This window comes from Amblyomma americanum, chromosome 1, assembly GCF_052857255.1.
Source record: "Amblyomma americanum isolate KBUSLIRL-KWMA chromosome 1, ASM5285725v1, whole genome shotgun sequence".
Classification (NCBI taxonomy): Eukaryota; Metazoa; Arthropoda; class Arachnida; order Ixodida; family Ixodidae; genus Amblyomma; species Amblyomma americanum.
In genome coordinates, this window is record NC_135497.1 from 399,887,594 (window position 1) to 399,908,695 (window position 21,102).

At 45.6% G+C, this 21,102-nt stretch overlaps 1 long non-coding RNA gene across 1 annotated transcript; it reads left to right on the forward strand.

Moving 5' to 3' along the window:
• Window positions 1-603: 603 nt before the first annotated feature.
• Window positions 604-9,839, forward strand: LOC144102244 (uncharacterized). The gene is made up of 2 exons (XR_013308191.1): window positions 604-814; window positions 9,660-9,839. It is a non-coding gene; the product is annotated as an uncharacterized LOC144102244 (long non-coding RNA).
• The last annotated feature ends 11,263 nt before the right edge of the window (window positions 9,840-21,102 follow it).

Sequence of the window (21,102 nt, forward strand, 5' to 3'; positions counted from 1 at the left end):
GGACGCCCTGAAGGTATATATTTCTTCGGCGGGACAGTTTAAACCAAAGCGCCATTTATCTGTACATAACAAAGAATGCTCTCGTGCAGGCAAATTTGCTGCCTATCACCGCAGCGTTGGAACGTCAAAATAGGAAGAAAGAAACAGCGGCAGTAACCTGGAAAGTATTTTTGAATTAAAGAACTTCTCTCGAGTACCGGCCACGTGTGAAGGAGAGCAAGCATTTTGGGTGAAGTTGGCGTCGGACGTGTGTTAACTTCTGTCGTATATGTCGGCATTAGTTCGTACCAGAAACCGAGTGCTCGCGCACACACGTGAAATGCTGCGATTAATTGCGCATTTTTGAGGAGGCTTCTAGGAAACGCAATGCACTTGCTTGTTTGAGCTGCTTGAGTTTATTTTCGTAGCGCTTGTTTGAAACGGGAACAGCAGTTTTCAACAAATGTATGCCAGCGATGCCTCAACACTTCTAGCAGATGCAGCTCGCTGGAAAGTTAAGGGAATGATGCCTAAACTACGATGCTTTTGCTTCTGGAAAAGAGCAGCTGCGTGGTAACAATAACTGCGGTCGCACTAAGGGGCGAACAGGCCTGCAACGTAAAAATGGCAGCGGCCACGGCGAAAGAGCACCGTTTTTAGATGGCTATTTGTTTAAACTTGTGTTTTCGTTCCTGCAGGCGTGGGTGTTTCCCAGCATGCACCCGATCGTGGAATTCTCCCTCCCCGCGGTTCCACGACTTGGCTACCATCGTCGGTATGCGGTCCTCGCTCGTGCTCCTGTTCTGCCCCAGCGACATCGGTATGGAGATGAAAGGTAAGACAACTTAGCTTAAAGCCACGCTTCTAGCGGCTGTAATGGTGATATGCCGTGCTCATAACAAATAGAAAACGGCCAGGCTGTGAATAAATGGTGGTACATGCGTTCTCGTATGGCTGAATAAGAAGATGCAAATGGCTTGCTGCCACAGAAGGCCTATAAGCACAGCAAATGCATGAGCCCTCTAATATTTAAGGTCACTATATGAATAGAATGACGGACATGGCATGTGTAGAAGGCGGTAAATGCAATCTTAATCAGCAAACAGTTTTTGAATCAGTCGAGATCTGCGCTGAGAATATTGCAGGAGACCGGCAAGACGCAGAAAAAAGGAATTGTTTCACATTGCGGACAACCCTAAACTTTCATTTCTACTGCAAATTTGGAACGAGTTCTTTGCGAAATATTGGTAAGGGCAGCGTCTACCTTTCAGTGACATTACTGACTTTGAGATCAGAAATGCGTAATTTTTTTAATGCACGAATGTTACGTTCGGTTTGTAAACACGTGCCCTTTCCGTAATACAAATTATTGCAAAGAAAAAGGAAAAACATGCGCCGTTTTTGTAGACAGCTGGCGACCGAGATGGCTGCCATATGTTGATAAGGAGCAATGCGGCTGACGTATAGAGACAGTGTTGCATTTGGAGGGCAGGCGTACCTAATCAATGGAGATCGAACGCCTATAGTTAGAGGAAACGGCTGAGGCCTGGAGAAGGGATTGCAGCAGTCTCATGGCACAGGTATAAAACAATGATAGGCCAGCTGCGACCTTGGGGTCTCGGTGACTTCTTTGCACGACGATGTTTGCGGTGCGTCAGGAGATATAGATTTAAGATAGTGAGCTCATATAGTGAAGGAACGCGGACTCATAGAGCCTCTAAGACATACAAGAACCTGGTGACTGAAGCTTCAGCTCCTAAATGCCAGAAAGTGAGACAAAGAGCGGATTACTACTACGGTGACTGGCACCTCGGTGCGGCGGAAACGTTTTTAATGCCATGTAGCTTTAAGGCCAATTCACGAAAAAAGCCGGCGCCCGTCAGTCTGTGTCACGACAAAACGTGGACGTGGCAAACATGGGCATGTGGCAATCTGCCCAAGAGGTTGAGGACAACCTGCACACCAAGGCAGGTGGCAATGAAATTCAGATAAATTAGATGCAGCTGCCACCTGCCAGCCGTGGCACTGCGTATCAGTGCACCTAGAGACAGACAGCCTCTCAAAGAACTATCCCTGCAGATAGGAACCTGACGGGAGCTCGGGAAGAGCAACCAGGGTCTCACAATCCCCACCGGTGGCAGTGTTTGAAACAGCCACCGTTCGGGGCAATGGGGCATCCGTTAACCGCTGCACCAGTGTGCCAGCTTTCGTGTGATGGCTCCCCGCGATCTACGAATTCATGAAAGAGGAGGCGTACTTGCGCGGGAGAGACGTCTGACGCTATAATAACCAACTTGGGCAAAGTGCCGTCCTAGCATTTTTTCTACCCTTTTGCTAACGTCGTGGGAGCGCGAGGAACCGCTGGCGCATGTAGCTTTGTAGGTGCCGGAGCAACGTGGTCAATTACAGGTCAGATGACGTCAGGTTTCGTGCGCACGTTGGAGACTGTTTTGCCGTGTGCTGTCGGCCCCTGACGAGGCAGGCTTTGTATCGTTGGGTCACGCAGACGAGGCATGACTAGAACCACCAAGCTTGGGGAGCATAACGCCCACCATGCTTCGCTTGTGATGCAGATATCGGCCGCGTCACCCGCGCCGCTGATGCAAGGACCGCGCCGCACTAGATACGATACATCCTGTTTTCTTTCTAAGGAGAAAAAAACAAACATGCGATAGAAATGAAACACGGAACTTAGCAAATCTGTACAGTGTTTCCATCATATGCAAGCTTCTGTGGCGGCCTTCGTTCTCGGGTAGACCTTCTGAATGCAAATTCCTGCTACTGCACGATTGCAGAAGCGCTGACGATGACAGGACAGCTGGCAGTTGTAGACGTAGACCCTGAGTCATTGTTGCGGCAGGACTCTGAAAATGAAGTTATATCTGCTACTTGGCAGAGGTCGTCATCGGGCTGATGAAGGCTTTGTTGTCGAAAAGTTTCTCTTGTAGGCAGCAGATGCCATCGCTTGCGTCGCAGGATGATGCCGACTGCGGCGATTATGCCATACGACCTGGGATATCTTGAAGACTGAATGACGAACACCTTTGGTAGCCCATGCCCCCTTTTTGATGCGAACCGTGTCCCCAGGATTTAGCGGTGCTAGTTTTCGGCTTGAACGGCAGGTTTGAGGACGCCTCAGCACGTTGTGAATTGGAGACGGCCGGACGTCGGGTAACGTTATCCGGAGTCTTCCTTGAAGCGCCTCGCCTGGTGATGGCCCGGATTCTGTTGGCGTACATGTGTATGCAAGAAGACCGAGCCAAAAATCTTGATTCATTTCAGTGCTTTTCTTTAAAATCCGCTTAACTACTCGTACGCCCTTTTCATCCCATCCGTTGGACTGGGTACCAAAGCGTGGCCTTGTGCTAGAGCATTCGCCTCGCATTCGGAAGTGCTGGATTCAATCCCCAGTGCCGCCGGGTACCTACCGGTTTTTAATGTGTACAAGATTTCCCCCGGCCTGGTGCTCGGCTCTTCTGGGGTGAGATGCTTGGGAAAAAGGTCTTGACCGCAGTTGTTCTGACGGATCAGCGATAAGCTCCGCCGTCAACAACGTTAAATCGGCCTCGTGCGGTAGAAGCCCATTTGTGGCCCTTTTTTTCTGACGTAGACGCACAGCCGAAAAGCGGGACTTGGGAGTGAGCTCTTCAAGTGTACTCTTCACTTGAGAACTATTCAAGTGTATTCTTCACTTGTTTCCACCTGTTTGCAGCCTGAGCTCTTCGAAACTGGGTTTGCCCCCGAACGGGCACAGCGGGGTTTGCGGAGCCTCGTCCAAGCACACACCCCTGAAGAAGCCGGGCGCCGGGCCGGGGGTGGCTTGAACTCATTTTAACTGGTGGGCGTCCGGCGATGGGTTTCGAACCAACCACCTCCCGCAGCCGAAGCGGAGTAGTGTGGCTGAAGTCGTACGTCCGAGTCTATGCAGCTAAAGCGTGGGTAGAAAATATACGGCAGTTATCTCAACAGACTTCCACTGGTGTGCCGTATATAGAAAAAAATCGCCTTTCTTGCTTCAATGACGGTCTTCGCGGAAGTATCCTTGAGAACTTCCACTTCAGGAAAGTCTGACAGTGCGTCCTATATGCACAGGTATGACTGTCCACCATGCTCACATATGTCGATGCCTACACGTTGCTGTGGTGTATTAGGCACCGGACGCAATTTTAACTGCTATTGTGGCTGACTGTAGGCGTATATCCTGCACGCAGAACACGCCTGTAGGATTGCTTCGATGTCAGAGTTGATTCCTGGCCAGAAAACTGCATGCCTCGCCCTTTATTTTAATTTCTTGAGGCCTAGATGGTTTTGGTGAATTATTTTTAACGTTTCTTTCATCATGAAAGCTGAAATTACAACTTTGCACCCTTTTAATAGTGCCCCCTAGAAATGAGAAAGCTCTGCCTTGAACGACTTCCAGTGTTCTTTAAGTGGTATTCCGGCCGCCAGGCCCTCAATAACTTGCTTTAAATCTTCATCGCAAGTAGTTTCCATAGGCAACGTATTCAGTGTGTCCTCGGTAACAACTGAACAGATCACACTCACTGCGTGTTCTTCCGTCTCGTCGTTGATTACGTCTTTTTCTGCGAATGTCTCAGCTGTTGCCCGGGACAGCATGCCTGCGAAGAATAGCTTCCTTGCCGGCGTAAACTGCATTTTTTACGTCATACCGAAGAAGGCCCAGAAAAAGCCACTGCAACCTTGGGGGCATGTCTCCAGTGGCTTTTTGCGAGATGGAGATCAAGGGTTGGTGATCAGTCTCAAGGATACTCGAGCAACCGCAGACAAAATAATTGAATTTCTCGCAGCCATACACAACCGCCAACACCTTTTCAATTTTCGAGTAACGCGGTTCGCACTCTGTTATTGCCCGTGAAGCGTATGCTACGAGCTTGCATGTGTCGTTGCGACACTGCAGCAATGCTGCGCCGATTCTGTTTCCGGATGCGTCACAAGACATATTTGTTGTATCGAAAATGGTCAGTACGGGCTCACCACTTGCACTGTCGCGCAGCTGTCTCCACTGTTCAGAGATACTAGACGGCCAGTCAAACGCAGCACTTATCTTGATAAGATTTCGGGCAACCGCCTTCCCCTGGGCCAATGAAGACATGAACTTGCTGAAATAATTCACGACGCCCAGCAGCCTCTGTACCGCGAGCTTGTCAGCCGATGATGGAATTTGTGTCATGCATTTTATCAGTGATGGGTTCGGCTGGATCCCTTCCTTGTCGTTTACGTCACCCAGGAACGCAATTTTTTCGATACCAATAGAACACTTGTGCTGGTTAAATGTCAATCCGGAGCCTCTTGCTGCTCGCAATACCGACTGCAGTCGTATGTCATGCTCCTGCCTCGACGACCCCCTTGCTATAGCACGTCATCGACGTATATTCTGACGCCGGGAAGGCCCTCAAAAATTCATTTAGGGTTTTTTGAGATACCTTCGACAATGATGATAATTACAAACTGTAATCACATAATTGTGTAGCTCCCGAAGTGCATTGCAAAGGCCAAATCAAAGCCATCTTCAGCGCCAACCTCGGCAGCCTTTCTGCAGCAGATAGCGAAATGGATCGATTGTTGGCACTTTCGGCATATTTTCCCGAATGCCGAAGAGCTTCGTGGCGTGTGCATACGTTCGTACTTTCGACACGCGTTACGTCCGGGAAACCCACTTTGTCTATACAAGTGTTCCTTGCGCATCGTATCAATCTGGCTTTCCTCCCGTGTGCTACTTTTCCTGCTCTGCTGCCACTTCAGCTTCTTCAGCAACCTGCTCAGTCTTCTGCAGCGTCAACGTGGTGTCACGCAGCATACTTTCCAGGACTTTCTGGTCGTATATTCAATCAATATTTTGGTCCCTGATCATTTCCTCCATCTGAGGGCCGAAGTTGCATGCTCATGCCTGGGTTCGTAAGTCTCGTAGGAAACGTTTCGTCTTGGTTTGGTTTTATAGGGTTTAATGTCCCAAAGCGACTTAGGTTATGAGGGACGCTGTAGGGAATGACTCCGGAAATTTCCATTACCTGGGGTTCTTTAACGTGCACTGACATCTTGCAGTACATGGGTCTCTAGAATTTCGCCTTCGAAATTTGACCGCCGCGGCCGGCATCGAACCCGCGTCTTTTGGATCAGCAGCCGAGTGCCATAAACTTCGTAGAGAAGGTTCGAAAGAGTCACCAGAGTCCTGAACTCGTGTGCGGAAGACGGAGCGCTCTAGTACTGCCTTCTGCTGCGCCGCACAATATGCATCAAACATCTTAACGACCGTGGCGTAGTCACTATTGCTGTCGTCTTTGCTGAAGCTCAACGTGTTAAAGATCTCAATAGCTTCCTCGCCTGCAACACTCAGCAGAAGTGCCGTTTTGCACGATCCCATTAGAGGCTTGTGTGTTGGTTCTGGTCCGGCGAGAAAAAATTAGGGCGTTTGCTTAAACACTTACCAGTTCTTGGCTATTTCCCCACCCGAGCTCAGCTGGAGCCGTAAATTGGCCGGTCTTGCAGTGAAATTATCAATTCTCCCGACAAGACGTCGACGCTCGCCCCACTTGTGACACCATTTATCGTTGGGTTCGGCCGACGAGGCATGACCAGAACCACCAAGCTTGGGGAGCAGAAGAACGACCGTTTATTGAAGAGCCTTCTAAGTTTTACATTGAAGTGGGAGGGGTATTTTTCTTTCGCCACCATGCTTCGCTTGTGATACGGATATCGGGCGCGTCTACCGCGCCGCAGATGCGAGGGCCGCGCCGCAATAGATGGGGTACAGGCTTGGCACGCAGCGGACCGAGTATACGTCTCCGACTACTTCTAAAAAATAAAAGGGCTCGTTCGCGTAGTTCAGCGAGATGCCAGTTAAGTGCACTAGCACTTCTGTTTCCCTTCGGCTCCGGTGTTAAGATTCACTGTTCACGGATGGAAGTTGTTCAGATAGCGATAATGAGATAATGCTCATATATGCAGACTTCGTTATTCTCTACTTTACATTCATAGATCCTTGGGAGTCCCCATACCACTCCTGGCGCAATGGTGCAAAGGTTAAATGGTACGCCACTCCTCTGCATTGACTGGGGCTGCCATTTATGAAACCCGTGAGACCCAGGTTGCACTTCCCAAGCAACCTCTCCCGACTAGTCATTAATTGAACAGCCACCTTCCGTGGTGGGCAGTTTACCTGCAGCCCACCGGGCTGTGAACAACCTGTCTGGTGCATATATTTATGCACACACACACTTGGGCAAGTTCCCCACAACCCGGTGGCAGGTGCGCATGTTGCCACTAAGCAGGCTTCAGACGCGCAAACAGGCAACGGTGAAGTGCGGAGAATGGCCACTAAATGTGCTAGCAGACTAAAAATTCAGGGCGGGTTAGCTTGCGGCTAATCGCGAATTATCATGCACTATTCCAGCTAGCCCTCGTTTTGCATGTTTTATCTTGACTTCCTATGGTTTTGCTTGATTAGAACTTGTCGAATACTTTGGTTAATACATGATCTAAGTTTGAGTGTAATTGCATCATTTTAGATTTGTACAGCAGTAGAGTTCGTCATTCTGTAGAGTCATAGAATCCTGGGAGTCCCCATACCGCTCCTGGCGCAGTGGTGCAGCAGTTTATCGAAGCGCCACTGCCCCGCGATGGCAGGTGTTGCCAATGGTGGGGCTTGTGAGATTCAAGCTGCTCTTCCCGAGGAACCTTTCGCGTCTAATCATTAATTGAACTGCTACATGCCACGGTGGGCAGCTTGCTCACAATTCGGTGGGCAGGTTGTGATGGCGCCACAAGGTCACGTGACCTAGGTGGCCCATCTGCCACGCAGGCGGTTGGTGCCCAGCAATCCCAGGTCGCGGTGGGACCACACCGGCAAACAGACAACGAATTTCCGGCGAAGTTGAAGCCCGTGTGCTGGCGAACTAAAAAAAAGCCCGCTGTAAAACTGGGGATATGCCAGTCTGTCCCACACTGACTTCATTTGCGGTTCAAAAGGAAAAGGTACTCCAGCCCCTTTTCCTATTGGCTTTTACTTTTGAACTTTTATAGACTGTATACGGCACATGAAAGGTGCTCCAAACGTATAACACTCTATCTCTGAAGCTGTTCGACAGCTGCCGCAGTCATGGGTTCGACCATGGCACCACTGGTCGCATTTCGATCGAGGAGAAATCCTAGAGGCCTGTGTACTGTGCAATATGAGCGCACATTAGAGAGCCCCAGGTGGTCGAATTCAAATGCAGTCCTCCACTACAGCTTCCCTCAATGTCTTATTTGCTTCTGGAGCTTAAATTTCATAAACGAAACAAAAGCAAACTGAGCCGTATGACCGAATCGCCCCTGTAATAAAGGGCAGTATTTATACTTCATATGAGGTTTTTCTCTTAAAATCCAGATGAAGGGAGCAAAATTAAGAAAGTGGCCGAATGAGCCCCAGTTTCATACACACTGAAGTAAAAGTTTGCTCGAAATATGTACCGTTAGCCTGCCTGTCCCCAAGATATATCCGCCCCTCACGAAAATCTAACGAAGTAAAAAAGGCAAAGAAGCGCAAAGGAAGCAGCAATCGCACCCACTCCTGCAGAAACCTTCAGTGGAGGAAACCGTCACACTGCCGATGAAGCCGTGAGTGAAAAGCGAAAATGTTTGACACGTTGTTGCACGCTGCTTCATATAGGAAAAAATCAGCGTGTCATCTATCGGGTCACAAGGGAAACACGCGAGGACAACTACGGGACTGCGCTGCGCAGCAGGGCAGGCTTGCGCTTTGTGTGTGTGCGATTTTTGTTTTGTATGCGGCTTTATTTTGCCAGCGAGTAGAACGTATCTTTTTTTTTTGGAGATGTGGTCTAGCACTCACCGTGGTGTTATTGTAGGCCGAGTACACTACGCGTTCTTATTGGCCACGATAAAAGGGTGTTCGTGTGGACAGCGCTTAAAAACTAGCAGCTTCAACAGCTCCGCGGAAGCAGAAGCGCTGAGGAGAGACACTCTACTACCAGAGAACGAGACTGCCGTATGGAGGCACAAGTAATGGCCGGGCGCACAGCGAGACATTAAGGCATAGAATTTTTTGCTTCAGGATTTGAGCCAAGTGAAGCGGCGATGCGGCGGGGGAAAATATCAAGCTACCGTCATTTTACGCCGCAGCCTGTACTGGGAAGTTCATGCAGTATAGATTGATCGCGCGTGTGCTCTATGCCAGGTGCTCTTGTCGGGGGCCGTACCTTTACGGTGGCGTTTCATAAATTTCCCCTATGTCTGTTTTGCTTCTCCGCGCATACAATTGTAAACAAGTTAACTGCTGCGCTGGAATAGTCAATAAATTCTGCCCGCACCTTTCGTTGACTTTCACTGTGTCTTTAAGCTTAACAAAAGATTCAGACGAAGAGCGCAGTTTCGGGACCTTCGAATGTATGCTACCGCCGCCGGGAATCCAATCCGCAATCTTTACCTGCACCGCCGGGCGATCACAGCAGTTGTGCCTCTGTGGTGTGTTTGTAGCAGGCGTCCACACTATAATGTGTGCAATTCTGCCCAAGCTATATGGTTCTGGCGGTAACTAAAAAGGGCGCCGAATTTCTTCTTGGCTTTGCCTAACACTAAACAGCCGTGTAGTGTCGCTCATCTCCAGTGGGATGTTTTGTAAAGATTTAAAGCTACTTTAATTATTTTGTTTTTCTATGCAGAGCGTGTGAGGCGGAGTTAGTGGCCGCCCTTGCATCCCTGGAGGAGCACTCGAAGAGGCCTAGAGGATCCAGGGACACTTGGAATCTGTTCATTTCGACTTTTTTACTCTACAGAATTCGATAGATGAACCAAATGATTGTGAATTTTTTTTAAATAATTAAATGTTTCGTATGTGTCAATGGGTATTACAATTTTTCGTTAACGTTTTTCTACAAAGGAAGCAGTGACTTTTTGTGTGTTGTCATGCTGTGTGTAGCATCACACGTCACCGAAAGTTAACGCGTGGTCAGGCATGTCATTGCCCCGCCGTAAAAATCCTTGACAACTGTTTTTAAAAATTCGCACAGAAAGAAACCTACAAAAACCTCTTCACAAACTAAGTATATGCGAGGTACGTAGATGCGCTTAAGAACAGCTCAAAGCGATTAATGTAAAGATGTCACACTGGATCCATGAATTGTAACAAATATTCAAAGTCAGATTATTAGACAGAATATTTTCAAACTGCACCACTTGATACATGTGCGTTAACATCGAAAAAACCAAAAGACGGCATTTTGAAAAAAAAAGTCGTGTTTGCTGCAGCCAATTTTTTCCAATTTCCATAGCAGTTCACCAGCATGCATAGGTTAGAATTACATTTAAAAATGTGGGAGGCTTTTAACGTAGTTAAACCGAGTAGTTGGGCGAAAGCATGCGTTTAGTATGGTTGCTTTGTAGTGTCGTCGGCATGTCTGGCGAAAAAATTTGCGCAATAGTAGGGAAGGATGACTTAATGGGACGTGGGAAGTGCCGGCGACGAAGGCGGATGTGTCCTGGCTCGCTTCTGCTGTTTTTTGTTTTTCCTAGCGGTTCCGGTTTCTTCATCATTTTTGAGACCGTTCTACGAGGGGGGGGGGGGGGGGTTGGTAAACGCTTAGATTAAGACGCAATTCATGTGAAGCGCAGGGTGCGTTTTGCAGATAAATGTCGTGTACCTCTCCAGGTGGCGGGTTGGCAGCTTGGTTTGCCAGCTTGTCACCCCTAAGCCTGCCGTTTGAGTCTCTGAAACAAAATGGAATTTATGCGAATCCTGTAGCTCTCGTCCCAATCGGTGAGGGTGCGATCAAAATGAAAACCCCCAAACTAATTTAACAGGAGGTAAGATATTTGACAGCCCGTTATCAGCAGATCTCAGAAGTGCGTCCATTTGGCCGTATAGGCATTGTCTGCAAGTCCTCAGAAGTGCAGCAGACTTGAATAGTACAAAATTTCCAGCTCACTGCCGGTGAAAGCAATCATTCCCGAGCATCTTGCACGTGTCAAGCGTATTTACTGTACGTGATGTCGACCAAGAATCCTCTCCGCAACAAACTCTAGACGAATTTCAGGATGCGGGAGTTGGGCTGCTTTCAGTCTGTCCCTGCAATAGAGATTTAAACGGCTCGCGTGTTGCTACTGTGTAATAACTTTTGCTGGCTCTTACTGCCCTGATGAACTAAGAAATTGCCCGATTGTATGCCGTGTGGACTCTGGAACCCCGCCCTCTTCAATGCACTAACTGCTGGCGGTTAGGGCATAGCGTCAAATGATGCAAGTCGGAGACCAGCTGCCGTTTCTGTGGAGAAGGTCATTCTGCTGATACCTGCTCCTCAGAGCAGTGTCATTGTTGCCCTTGCAGCAACAACCACTCAGCTCATGATGCCGATTGCGCAAAACGCAGTATATTATTGAAGAGAAGCGGTGCTGAAGAGCCGAAGCTTACGCTCTTCTTAACAGGAAAAAAATTCATACGCCAGTCGTGTGCGCGCTTCTGTTGGGGACATTGAGTCCAGTTTGACTGCCTCAGTTGTGACCACATTAGAAAAAGCCCTTAATAAGGAAGCTGTACGAATGCTAAACACCTTTTCTGAGGCTTTTGTTGAGTTTGTTGCAATTCAATCTGTCACCATCGACATCCTTTCTGGCAGCAATGTCTGCACCTGTTTCACCTTGTGCAGCTAGTGCTAGCCGCTCAGCAACATCTCATGATGCTTTGCAGGTCCCACCTAAAATCTTTGTTCATAGCAGTTCATGTCTCACCAACATCTGCACAGCAAATGTCGAAATGTTGTGCCCTACGCATAAGCGTCGTGCTTCTTGCGGTTCTCCTGAGATGAAAGCTAAAAAAGGAGGACCCAAACTTCTTCCCCAGGTTGATATCCTCGAAGAGGCGGTGTCTCTTCTTTTAAACTGGTTAATAATCAAGGCAGGTATGAAGGTGTTACGATGGAATTGCTGCTCCGTGCAGTCTTCTCTTCCAGATCTAGAACAACTTATTTACAAATAAAATCCTGATACTGTACGTTTACAAGAGACCTGATTAGCACGTTATAACTCATTTTCAATGAGAAACTTTCGAGTTCTCAGGTCATATCGAAATGTTGGCAGAAGAGGTGGATTGGCAACTATGCTATCTAAATAATTATGACATCAGAAATCAATCTCTAAAAAAATTCTCTCTGATTTAGCTTTTACGGATCAAAATTACATTTCCGAATCAAAATGAAAAACCCCCAAACTATTTTAACAGGAACTAAGATCTTTGACAGTCCGCACACCAGCAGATCTCTGAAGTGCGTCCATTTGGCTGTAGAGGCAGTGTCTGCAAATACTCGGACATCGCGTGTGTAGCAGACTTGCTTCAGTACAAAACTTTCAGCTCACTGCCAGTGAAAGCATTCATTCCCAAACAGCTTGCATGTGTCAGCTTGGTGACTGGCGCAAGCAGTGTATTCATCGCAGGAGATTTTAATTCCCGCCATAGTGACTAGAGAAGTCGTACTGATTCCTGCGACCAGCTGGTCTGGACGTGGCTGTCTCAAAAAGCTGTACGCTGCTGCAAATACAGATAAATAACCTTTATGCGAGGGGCTGCTCGCTCAGTCATTGACTTCAAATTATGAGCAGGTAGGCTAGAGGTGACTGATTGGTCGGCAAAGTATTCGGGACCTCTTTTAGGTTGCCTGATTATAACACCCATTATCTAAACCGGTCGGACTCTCGAAGGGGCGGAGTGTCATTGCTGATCACAAATGATGAATGTCAGATCATTGATTCTTACACAGTGCTTTCACCAGACTATGAAATGCTGACCCTGTGCACTGCTAGACATGTATTTTCTGTGTGCTATCGACCACCGAATGGTGATTTGCCTGCGTTTCTGCAGTTCTATGATCAGTTCCTGGCTTATGTGGTTCAAAATCATAACTCTAAACCTCTAATACCTGGTGGAGATTTTAATGTCGACATGACTGTGAACAGTCCATCATCAAATGCTTTCAATATGATCATATTATCGAATGGTTTTGCTAACTTAATTGACACACCAACCAGGATTACATCTGAAGGCCAGTCCACTCTGGATTTATTTATTACCAATTCCTTGGGGCCGAATGTTAAATCTGGAGTTTTGTCATGTTCCATCAGCGATCATTTGCCAGTATTCTTGTGTGTAGAATAAATCAGGTAAATAAGAAAAAAATCCCCACCAATAATGTACCAACTAATACCAGACACAACACTGAATTCCTTTCGTGACGCCCTGTTGTCAGTGGAATGGGACACGATCGGTTATCTCACAAATGCCAGTGAAGCGTACGATAAGTTTATGGATATACTGACCCAACTATACCACAAGAGTTTCCCGTCAAGAACACGCAAAAAAAGTAAAAGAACACGCAAACCATGGCTTACACCTGAATTACGGAGTGAAATGAAAACGAGGGACAAGCTATATCAACATTTCCTTCATACGCGATCAGCAGATGATCTTGTCCAATTTAAAAAACATCGTAATAAGCTAACAAAGAAGTTGCGAAATGCACAATCAGCATATTATTCATCTTTGTTGGATATTGGGTGCCGTCAAAACAGTTTGTTACGGTCGAGGTTGAACATCATCCTTAATCGTGGTCACTCGCATAATCCTTCATTGAAATTACAAGTTGACGGAAAAGAATTATCCGGTGCAGAACTAGCTGATGCTTTTAACAATTTTTTCACTAGTATCGCTTCTGCTCTCTCTTTATCCTCTCATGCTAGCAAATACGTTTCCACTTATATTAACAACACAGTGTACCTTCAACCCGTAACAGTGGATGAAATCATGTCCGTTATACAAGCCTTAAAGAACTCTAGCAGTTGTGACATCGATGGTCTTCAGGTACGCCCAATCAAACATGTAATTTATATTATTGCTCCCATCCTCACCCACATTTTTAATGTGTTTAGAATCAGCAACTTTCCCAGCGAGAATGCAGTACGCAAAAGTTACTGTTCTGTACAAAAAAAGGTGATTGTAATGAGCTGGGAAATTACAGGCCGGTATCTATTTTACTGATGTTTTCAAAGCTGTTTGAAAAAGTCTTGTATTCGAGGATAGCAAATTTCATTGAAAAACATAATCTGTTAACACCACACCAGTTCGGTTTCCGTAAAACCAATCAGTTGAATTAGCGTTGCTAGAGCAGAAAGAATATATATTAACGGCGTTTGAAAACAAAGCAATAGTTGTTGGCATTTTTGTGGACTTTTCTAAAGCCTTCGATTTAGTTAACCATAACATTTTGCTGGAAAAATTAAGTATGGAATACGAGGACAGGCACTAGCTCTTCAGAAATCCTACCTATCCAATAGAACTCAAGTTGTGAAAATAGGTGCCTTTACATCGAAAGCTAAAGCTGTTAGTTGTGGAGTGCCGCAGGGAAGTATTTTAGGACCTTTCTTTTTAATCTCTATCTGAATGATATCGTCACTATTTACCCTAAAGCAAAATTTATTATTTATGCTGATGACACTAGTATTTTTTTTTGCTGGGAATGATAATAATCTTCTTGTTGAACAATGTAACAGTGCAATGAAATCCTTAGAGGAATGGTCGAGAGTAAATGCAATGAAGGTAATAAAAAGCAAAACAAAAGCGATTATATTCAGGCCGAAAAACAAGCACATACCTCAGCATCAAGATATAATAATAAACTCACGATGCATCGCTTTAGTCAAGAATTTCAAATGTCTGGGTGTCACCTTTTCCGCAAATATGTCCTGGGATAATCACGTCAAGCATGTTCTAAGCAAAATAAGTCAAATACCTGGTGTAATAGGTCGTTTGCGGTATATTATTCCCACACGCATCAAACGTTTGCTTTATCATTCACTCTTTCAGTCACACTTGAACTATTGTCAATTAGTATGGGGAAACACAACATCCACTGATATACAACACATCCACCTGTTACAGAAAAAGTATCTCCGACACACATATAATGCTTCTTATACTGCTTCCACCTCAACTTTTTTTAGCAACTCTGGTGTAATTCCAGCTCACAATCTCTATAGATATCGCTTAAGCCATGTATATAAACAAGAAATCCACAGGAATATCAACAATATACGTAACCTATCCCAATTACAAGACAGAACTTCGTTACCTTACAAGACACTTCGAGGATTGGTCAGTACCAATGTCACGTTCAAGTTACGGGAAACAGTGCCTTAAGTACACAATACCAACGCTTTTGAATTATTATAATTCTGTCCGTTTTGACCTCTTCACGGCAACCTACAAGGACCTCCGGCAGATGTATTTGGTTTCTATGTAATGTTATCTAGCCTTGCTGTTGCTTTCGTTTGGATTTGTAGAAGTGTGTTCCGCTGTTGTTTTCCGTTTACGAGTACTAAGTCTGTATCATATTAAATATGTATGTATATGTTTGCATATCAAGAATATGTTACGTGTTGCCGCCACTCTGCCAAAATAAAGGATTGTGGACCCGTCAAGCTGTCCAAGGACAGCTTTTTTTTCTACAATCCCCCATCTGTATTTGATGGCAAATAAAGATTTCATTTGATTTCATAGTGATCACTTTTCTATAACTTTGACTATCCGGTTATCTGCGCTTAAAATAGTTGTGTAACAAAAATGTTTGTCGACCACAATATTTGTAAAAATTAAATGACCGCTTCAATTCCCTGTATCGTTAGCACAAGTCAGGGTGACAGAGCTCAGCAGACGGTATCACTTTTACAAAATGCAGTAGACCACTCATTATTCACTATGTCCGCAGCAGCCTAAAATAAACAGCCGTCTCTTTGGTGGACAGAATATTGTTAGAAGGCCTACCTTCGCGCATAAAAGCAGCCTGGAAGAGGCTATCCGGCAATCAGAGTCAAGCTAGTTGGTTAAATTAAAAATTCTTCTCTACATATTTCACAGGAACAATTGCAAAACCAAAGGCGTTATATAGCCAAAATTTAAACACATATCTTTGAAATCTCTTTAATCGGAAGGCCCTGTATAGATTTATGAAACGTAACAAGAGTTATTCAGTCCCTCACCTCACTACGTCAATAGCGCTATCGCCACAAAAGACAGAGGAAACCCGGCAGCGTATTTCTCAGGCTTTGGCGTTACGTTTCAAGAGCAGAAAAACGTCCCTTTGTGCACAATATCACCCTCTTCAAATTATATCGAGGTTGACGCATCAGACCTCCTCTCAGTCCTGGCAATGTTGCATCCTGCAGCTCCAGTGCAAGATGGTGTCACGGTTGTATGATTAAAAGTTTAGCCCAGGACTTTACAAGCGACCTCTTAGATATTGTCAATGCTTCCTAGAAAAATGCATGGATTCCAAGCATTTGGATGACAGCGAAAGTTATTTTATTGATGAAAGGTGGAGGGAAAAGATAGGTCGTGGATAATATTTGGCCAATTGCACGAACCTCGGATGTAGTCAAATTAATAAAATGAACTGTGCATAGTCGCTTCACAAAACATGTTCATGATGTTAACGGTCTCAGCTCAGCCCAGATAGGCTTTCATCGCCGTTGCTCTATGTGGTCCGCGCATGTGGATCTAGAGAGTAGATTCAGGCTCTCGGTACGCAGAAGGGAACTTTAGGCTTTGGTGACTCTTGATGTAGCAAAGGGGTATTATAGTGTAAAATATACTATTTTACTTAACACACTTGTCTGTTATACCCTTCAACCTACATTTATGCGTGGATATCTGAATTTCTGAAGGACAGGTACTTATTGCACAGAGAGAACCCTATGTTCTAATACATATAATCAGTCAAGAGTTGCGTCGCAAAGATCGTTGCTATCACCGCTGATTTTTAATATTTTGGTCAGTGACATCCCCATTCGTCCTGATATAAGCGTTTTGTTATGCAGATGACATAGTTTTTTTCGTCTCGGCCAGGGATATCCATTCCCTGTACCTGGTTCTGAAGAGATATTCAGATGCTCTTAGAGTATATAGCTGCACTGTATTTTTCCCTCAATGTTAACAAATGCGGCATACTGGTATTTCCTCCAGACAGGCCTTTGCACATTTCATTAGTCCATCGCTCTCTCCAGATTCCACAAATGGAATCCGTAAAATATCTGGGTGTTACTCATCACCCAGCATTAGATTGGAGCCTTCATATAAAGAACAATGCGTTTAAGGGAGAACGCGCTCTAGGCCGGATGACAAGAATCGCCAATAAAAAGTTTGGCATGCGCCGCGACATATTATTGTCTCTATACAAAGCCTATGTGAGACCTATACTTGAATTCAGTTACATTCTGTTCTCTGGTAGCGCGAATAAGTCTCTACTCTTAATCTTAGCGAAAAGGCGCACTCTACGTATCTTCTTTGGTCTTCCAAAATCGTTTTCAAACGCCCTACTCTTATATGAAAGCTGGTACCCTTATCTAAATTCCCACTTTCAAATACTCACGATGCGAAGTTTCCTCAGGTCGTCGGAGCCGGTGACTGATGTCAGTACTCCTATTTTTTGTGTCTCAGCTGGTCTTATTTTCTCATCATTGGCCACGGTGTCAAATACCACAAATTACATTAACGCAGAAGTTTGTAACAGAGATTGGTGTAGATATCAGTTCTTTGCAGGGGGTTGTGACATGCCGGCAGCAGTGGAATTCCATTTTGACAATATATTTCCGTCTCATGAGAAACACACGCCCGCAAACATTTTAAACAATCTTCTTTCTGATCACATAGAGGAATACTCTCATCATAGTATGCTTTTTTACTGATGCCTCCGTGAGCTGCGAAAAAGCTGCAATTTGCATCTTTTCTCAGGATTTGCCATGGAGCTATTCTTTCCAGATCAAAGGGTATATTCCTGTATTCTTTGCGGAATTTTCGGCTCTTGGAATGGCCCTGCTCAAACGTTTATGCCATGTGTCACACGTTATCATCCTAGCTGATTGTTTGTCAGGTTTATTGTCCCTTGAAGCTTCACAAAACGTTTTTTAGCCGTTTATATCAATTTCTTGTCCCGTGCAGTTTGAACGAGGTCCGTTTTGTCTGGGTTCCTGGCCATACAGGTATTCATTCAAACGAGATGGCTATTTGCATAGCAAGGTCGGCTCTTGACGGGTCAGTGACACATGCCATCCCAAATTTTAGTCTTCTGGCGATTGCCGGGTTTCAGCGGTTCCAACACGTATCAGCATAGTTACGCCTTCCCTTACTAAATACCACAGATTATCAGCACATAGCGTATAATTGGAACGTCAATTCGTGTAAATTGAGGCTGTGTTAGGTATCAATGACGCGGTTGCGGTGTAGGATTCCCTAGTTTGAATTCCCAGTGTTATTATATTTCGATGCGAGCGCCAAAAGATCCGCATTGGGTTCAATTTGTGAGATTCTCCATAATTACATACTTGGAACTACTAAGTTGATTTGCTAACCCTTTTAAAATTCTTCTACCTCTTCTTTATTCATCAAAATGCTGTTTGTTATTTTACTTTAAATATTCGTCTGTTTTTTTATATACTTTACAGAATTCATGCTTGGTGTTAACATTTTGTCTTAATCTCCTATGGAAATTTCCTTGTTTATGCCACTACACCTTGGCCAATGCCCCCATGTGGGTATGTGCCATTCCTTAAGAGGACGAAGAAGTAGAAGAAGAAGCAGCGAAGCGAAGCGGACGTGCTGACGTGTTCTTGCTGGCCGCTGCTGTTTTCTGCATCTTCTGGTGGTTCCGGCTTGTTCATCCTTGGTGAACCCGTACTACGTTGGGGGTTTTTGGCCAAGGCGTAGTTTAAGACGCAGTTCATGTGAACCTGAGAGCGCGTTTTGCTGAGAGATGTCGTTGACCTCCCCAGGTGGAGCGTCGGCAGCTTGGTTTGCCAGCTTGCCAGCCCAAAGCCTGCCACTTGAGTCCTTCCACAAAAATGGCATTGATGCTATTCTCGTGGCTATAGTCCCCATCGATGAGGGTGCGATAAAAGTGAAAATCCGAAACTAATTCAACAGGAGCTAAGATCATTGACAGCCCATTCATTATATTCAGATCTCTGAAGTGCGTCCATTTGGCCGTCGAGGAATTGTGTGCAAGTCCTCGGACATCGCTTGTGTTGCAGACTTGCTTAAGTGCACAATTTTCAGCTCGCTGCCGGTGAAAGCATTCATTCCCGAACAGCTTGCATGTGTCAAGGGTATCGTAAGAAGTGTCGACCCAGCATCGTCCCCGCAAGAAATTCCACAGGAATTTCAGGATGCAGGCGTAGGGGTCCTTTCAGTCTACCGCTGCAGTATAGAGGTAAACGGCTCGCGCGTTGCTAGAGTCTGTAATAACAACTTTTGCTGGCTCTTCCTGCCCTGCTGATCTAAAAATCTGGCCGATTGTATACCGTGTGGACCCTCTAGAACCCTGCCCTCTTCAATGCACCAACTGTTGGCGGTTCGGGCATAGCGGCAAAGCATGCAAGTCGGAGACCCGCTGCCGTTTATGTGGACAAGGTCATTCTGCTGATAACTGCACCTCAGAGCAGCCTGATTGTTGCCTCTGCAGCAACATTCACTCAGCTGATGATGCCAACTGCGCAAAACGTAGTGAAGAGCGTAGCTTATTGGACATTATCAAAGAGAAATGGTGCTCAAGAGCCGATGCTTACGCTGTTCTTAACAGGAAAGAAGATTCATATGCTAGTTGTGTGCGCGCTTCTGTTGGGGACATTGTGTCCAACATGACTACCTCAATTGTGACCACAGTAGAAGAAGCTCTTAATAATGTGGTTGAGCGAATGCTAAACACTTTCTCTGAGGCGTTGGCTCAGTTTATTGCAGTTCAGTCTGCGTCACCATCAACACCCGTCCTGGCAGCAACGTCTGCATCTGTTTCAGCTTCTGCAGCTAGTGCTAGCCGCTCTACATCACCTTCTGATGCTCCCCAGGTCCAACCTCACATCTCGTTTCGTAGCAGTGAATGTCGCAGTGACATCTGCACAACAGATGTCGAAATGTCGTGCCCTACGCAGAAGCGCCGTGCTTCCTCATCACCATATAATTCTAGTTCTCCACAGATGAAAGCTAAAAAGGGACCACCCAAACTTCATCCCCATGTTGATATCCTTAAAGAGGCGGTTTCGGCCTCCTCAATTGGTCAATAATCATGGCAGGTCTCAAAGTGTTACAATGGAATTACCGTTCCGTCTTGTCTTCTCTTCCAGATCTAGACATACTTATTCACAAGCATAAGCCTGATATTGTACTTTTACAAGAAACGTGGTTATCACCGTATAAATCATTTTCAATGAGAAACTTTCGAGTTTTCAGGTCAGATCGAAATGTTGGCAGGGGAGGTGGACTGGTAACCATGCTATCTAAAAATTTATGTAATCAGGCATCTAACTATAAGAAAATTCTCCCTGACTGTGAGGTTTTAGCGATCAAAATTTCATTTCCGCATTGTGTTGATATTACAATTGCTAATGTCTATTTTCCTTTAGGTGTACACAGGACAGACTGTTTAGACAGCTTGGTGACTGGCACAAACAGTGCAGTCATCGCAGGAGATTTTAATTCTCACCATAGTGACTGGGGAAGTCGCACTGATTCCTGCGGCCAGCTTCTCTGGTCGTGGCTGTCTGCAAATGCTGTACGCTGCTGCAATTCTAGAGAAATAACCTTTATGCGAGGGGTTGCTCGCTCAGCCATTGACTTAACATTATCAGCAGGTAGGCTAGATGTGACTGATTGGTCGACAGAGGATTCGGGTACGTCTTGTGATCACTTTCCTATAACTTTCACTATCCGGTTATCTCCTCTTAAAACTAGTTGTTTAACCCATAAATTTGTCAACCACAAAATTTATAAAAATTTGATGTTCGCCTCACTTGCTTCTATAGTAATACAAGCCGGAATGACAAAGCTCAGCAGACGGTTTCATTTTTGCAAAATGCAATAGACCACTCAATATTCGCTGTGCCCGCAGCAGCCTCTAATAAACAGCGGTCTCCTTGGTGGACAGAAGAATGTGAGAAGGCCTATCGTCGCAGAAAAGCGGCCTGGAAGAGGCTGTCCTGCAACCAGAGTCCGGCTAATTGGTTAAGTTACAAATTCTTCTCTGCAACTTTCAAAAGAACACTTGCAAAAGCCTAGGATGAGTACAACCAAAATTT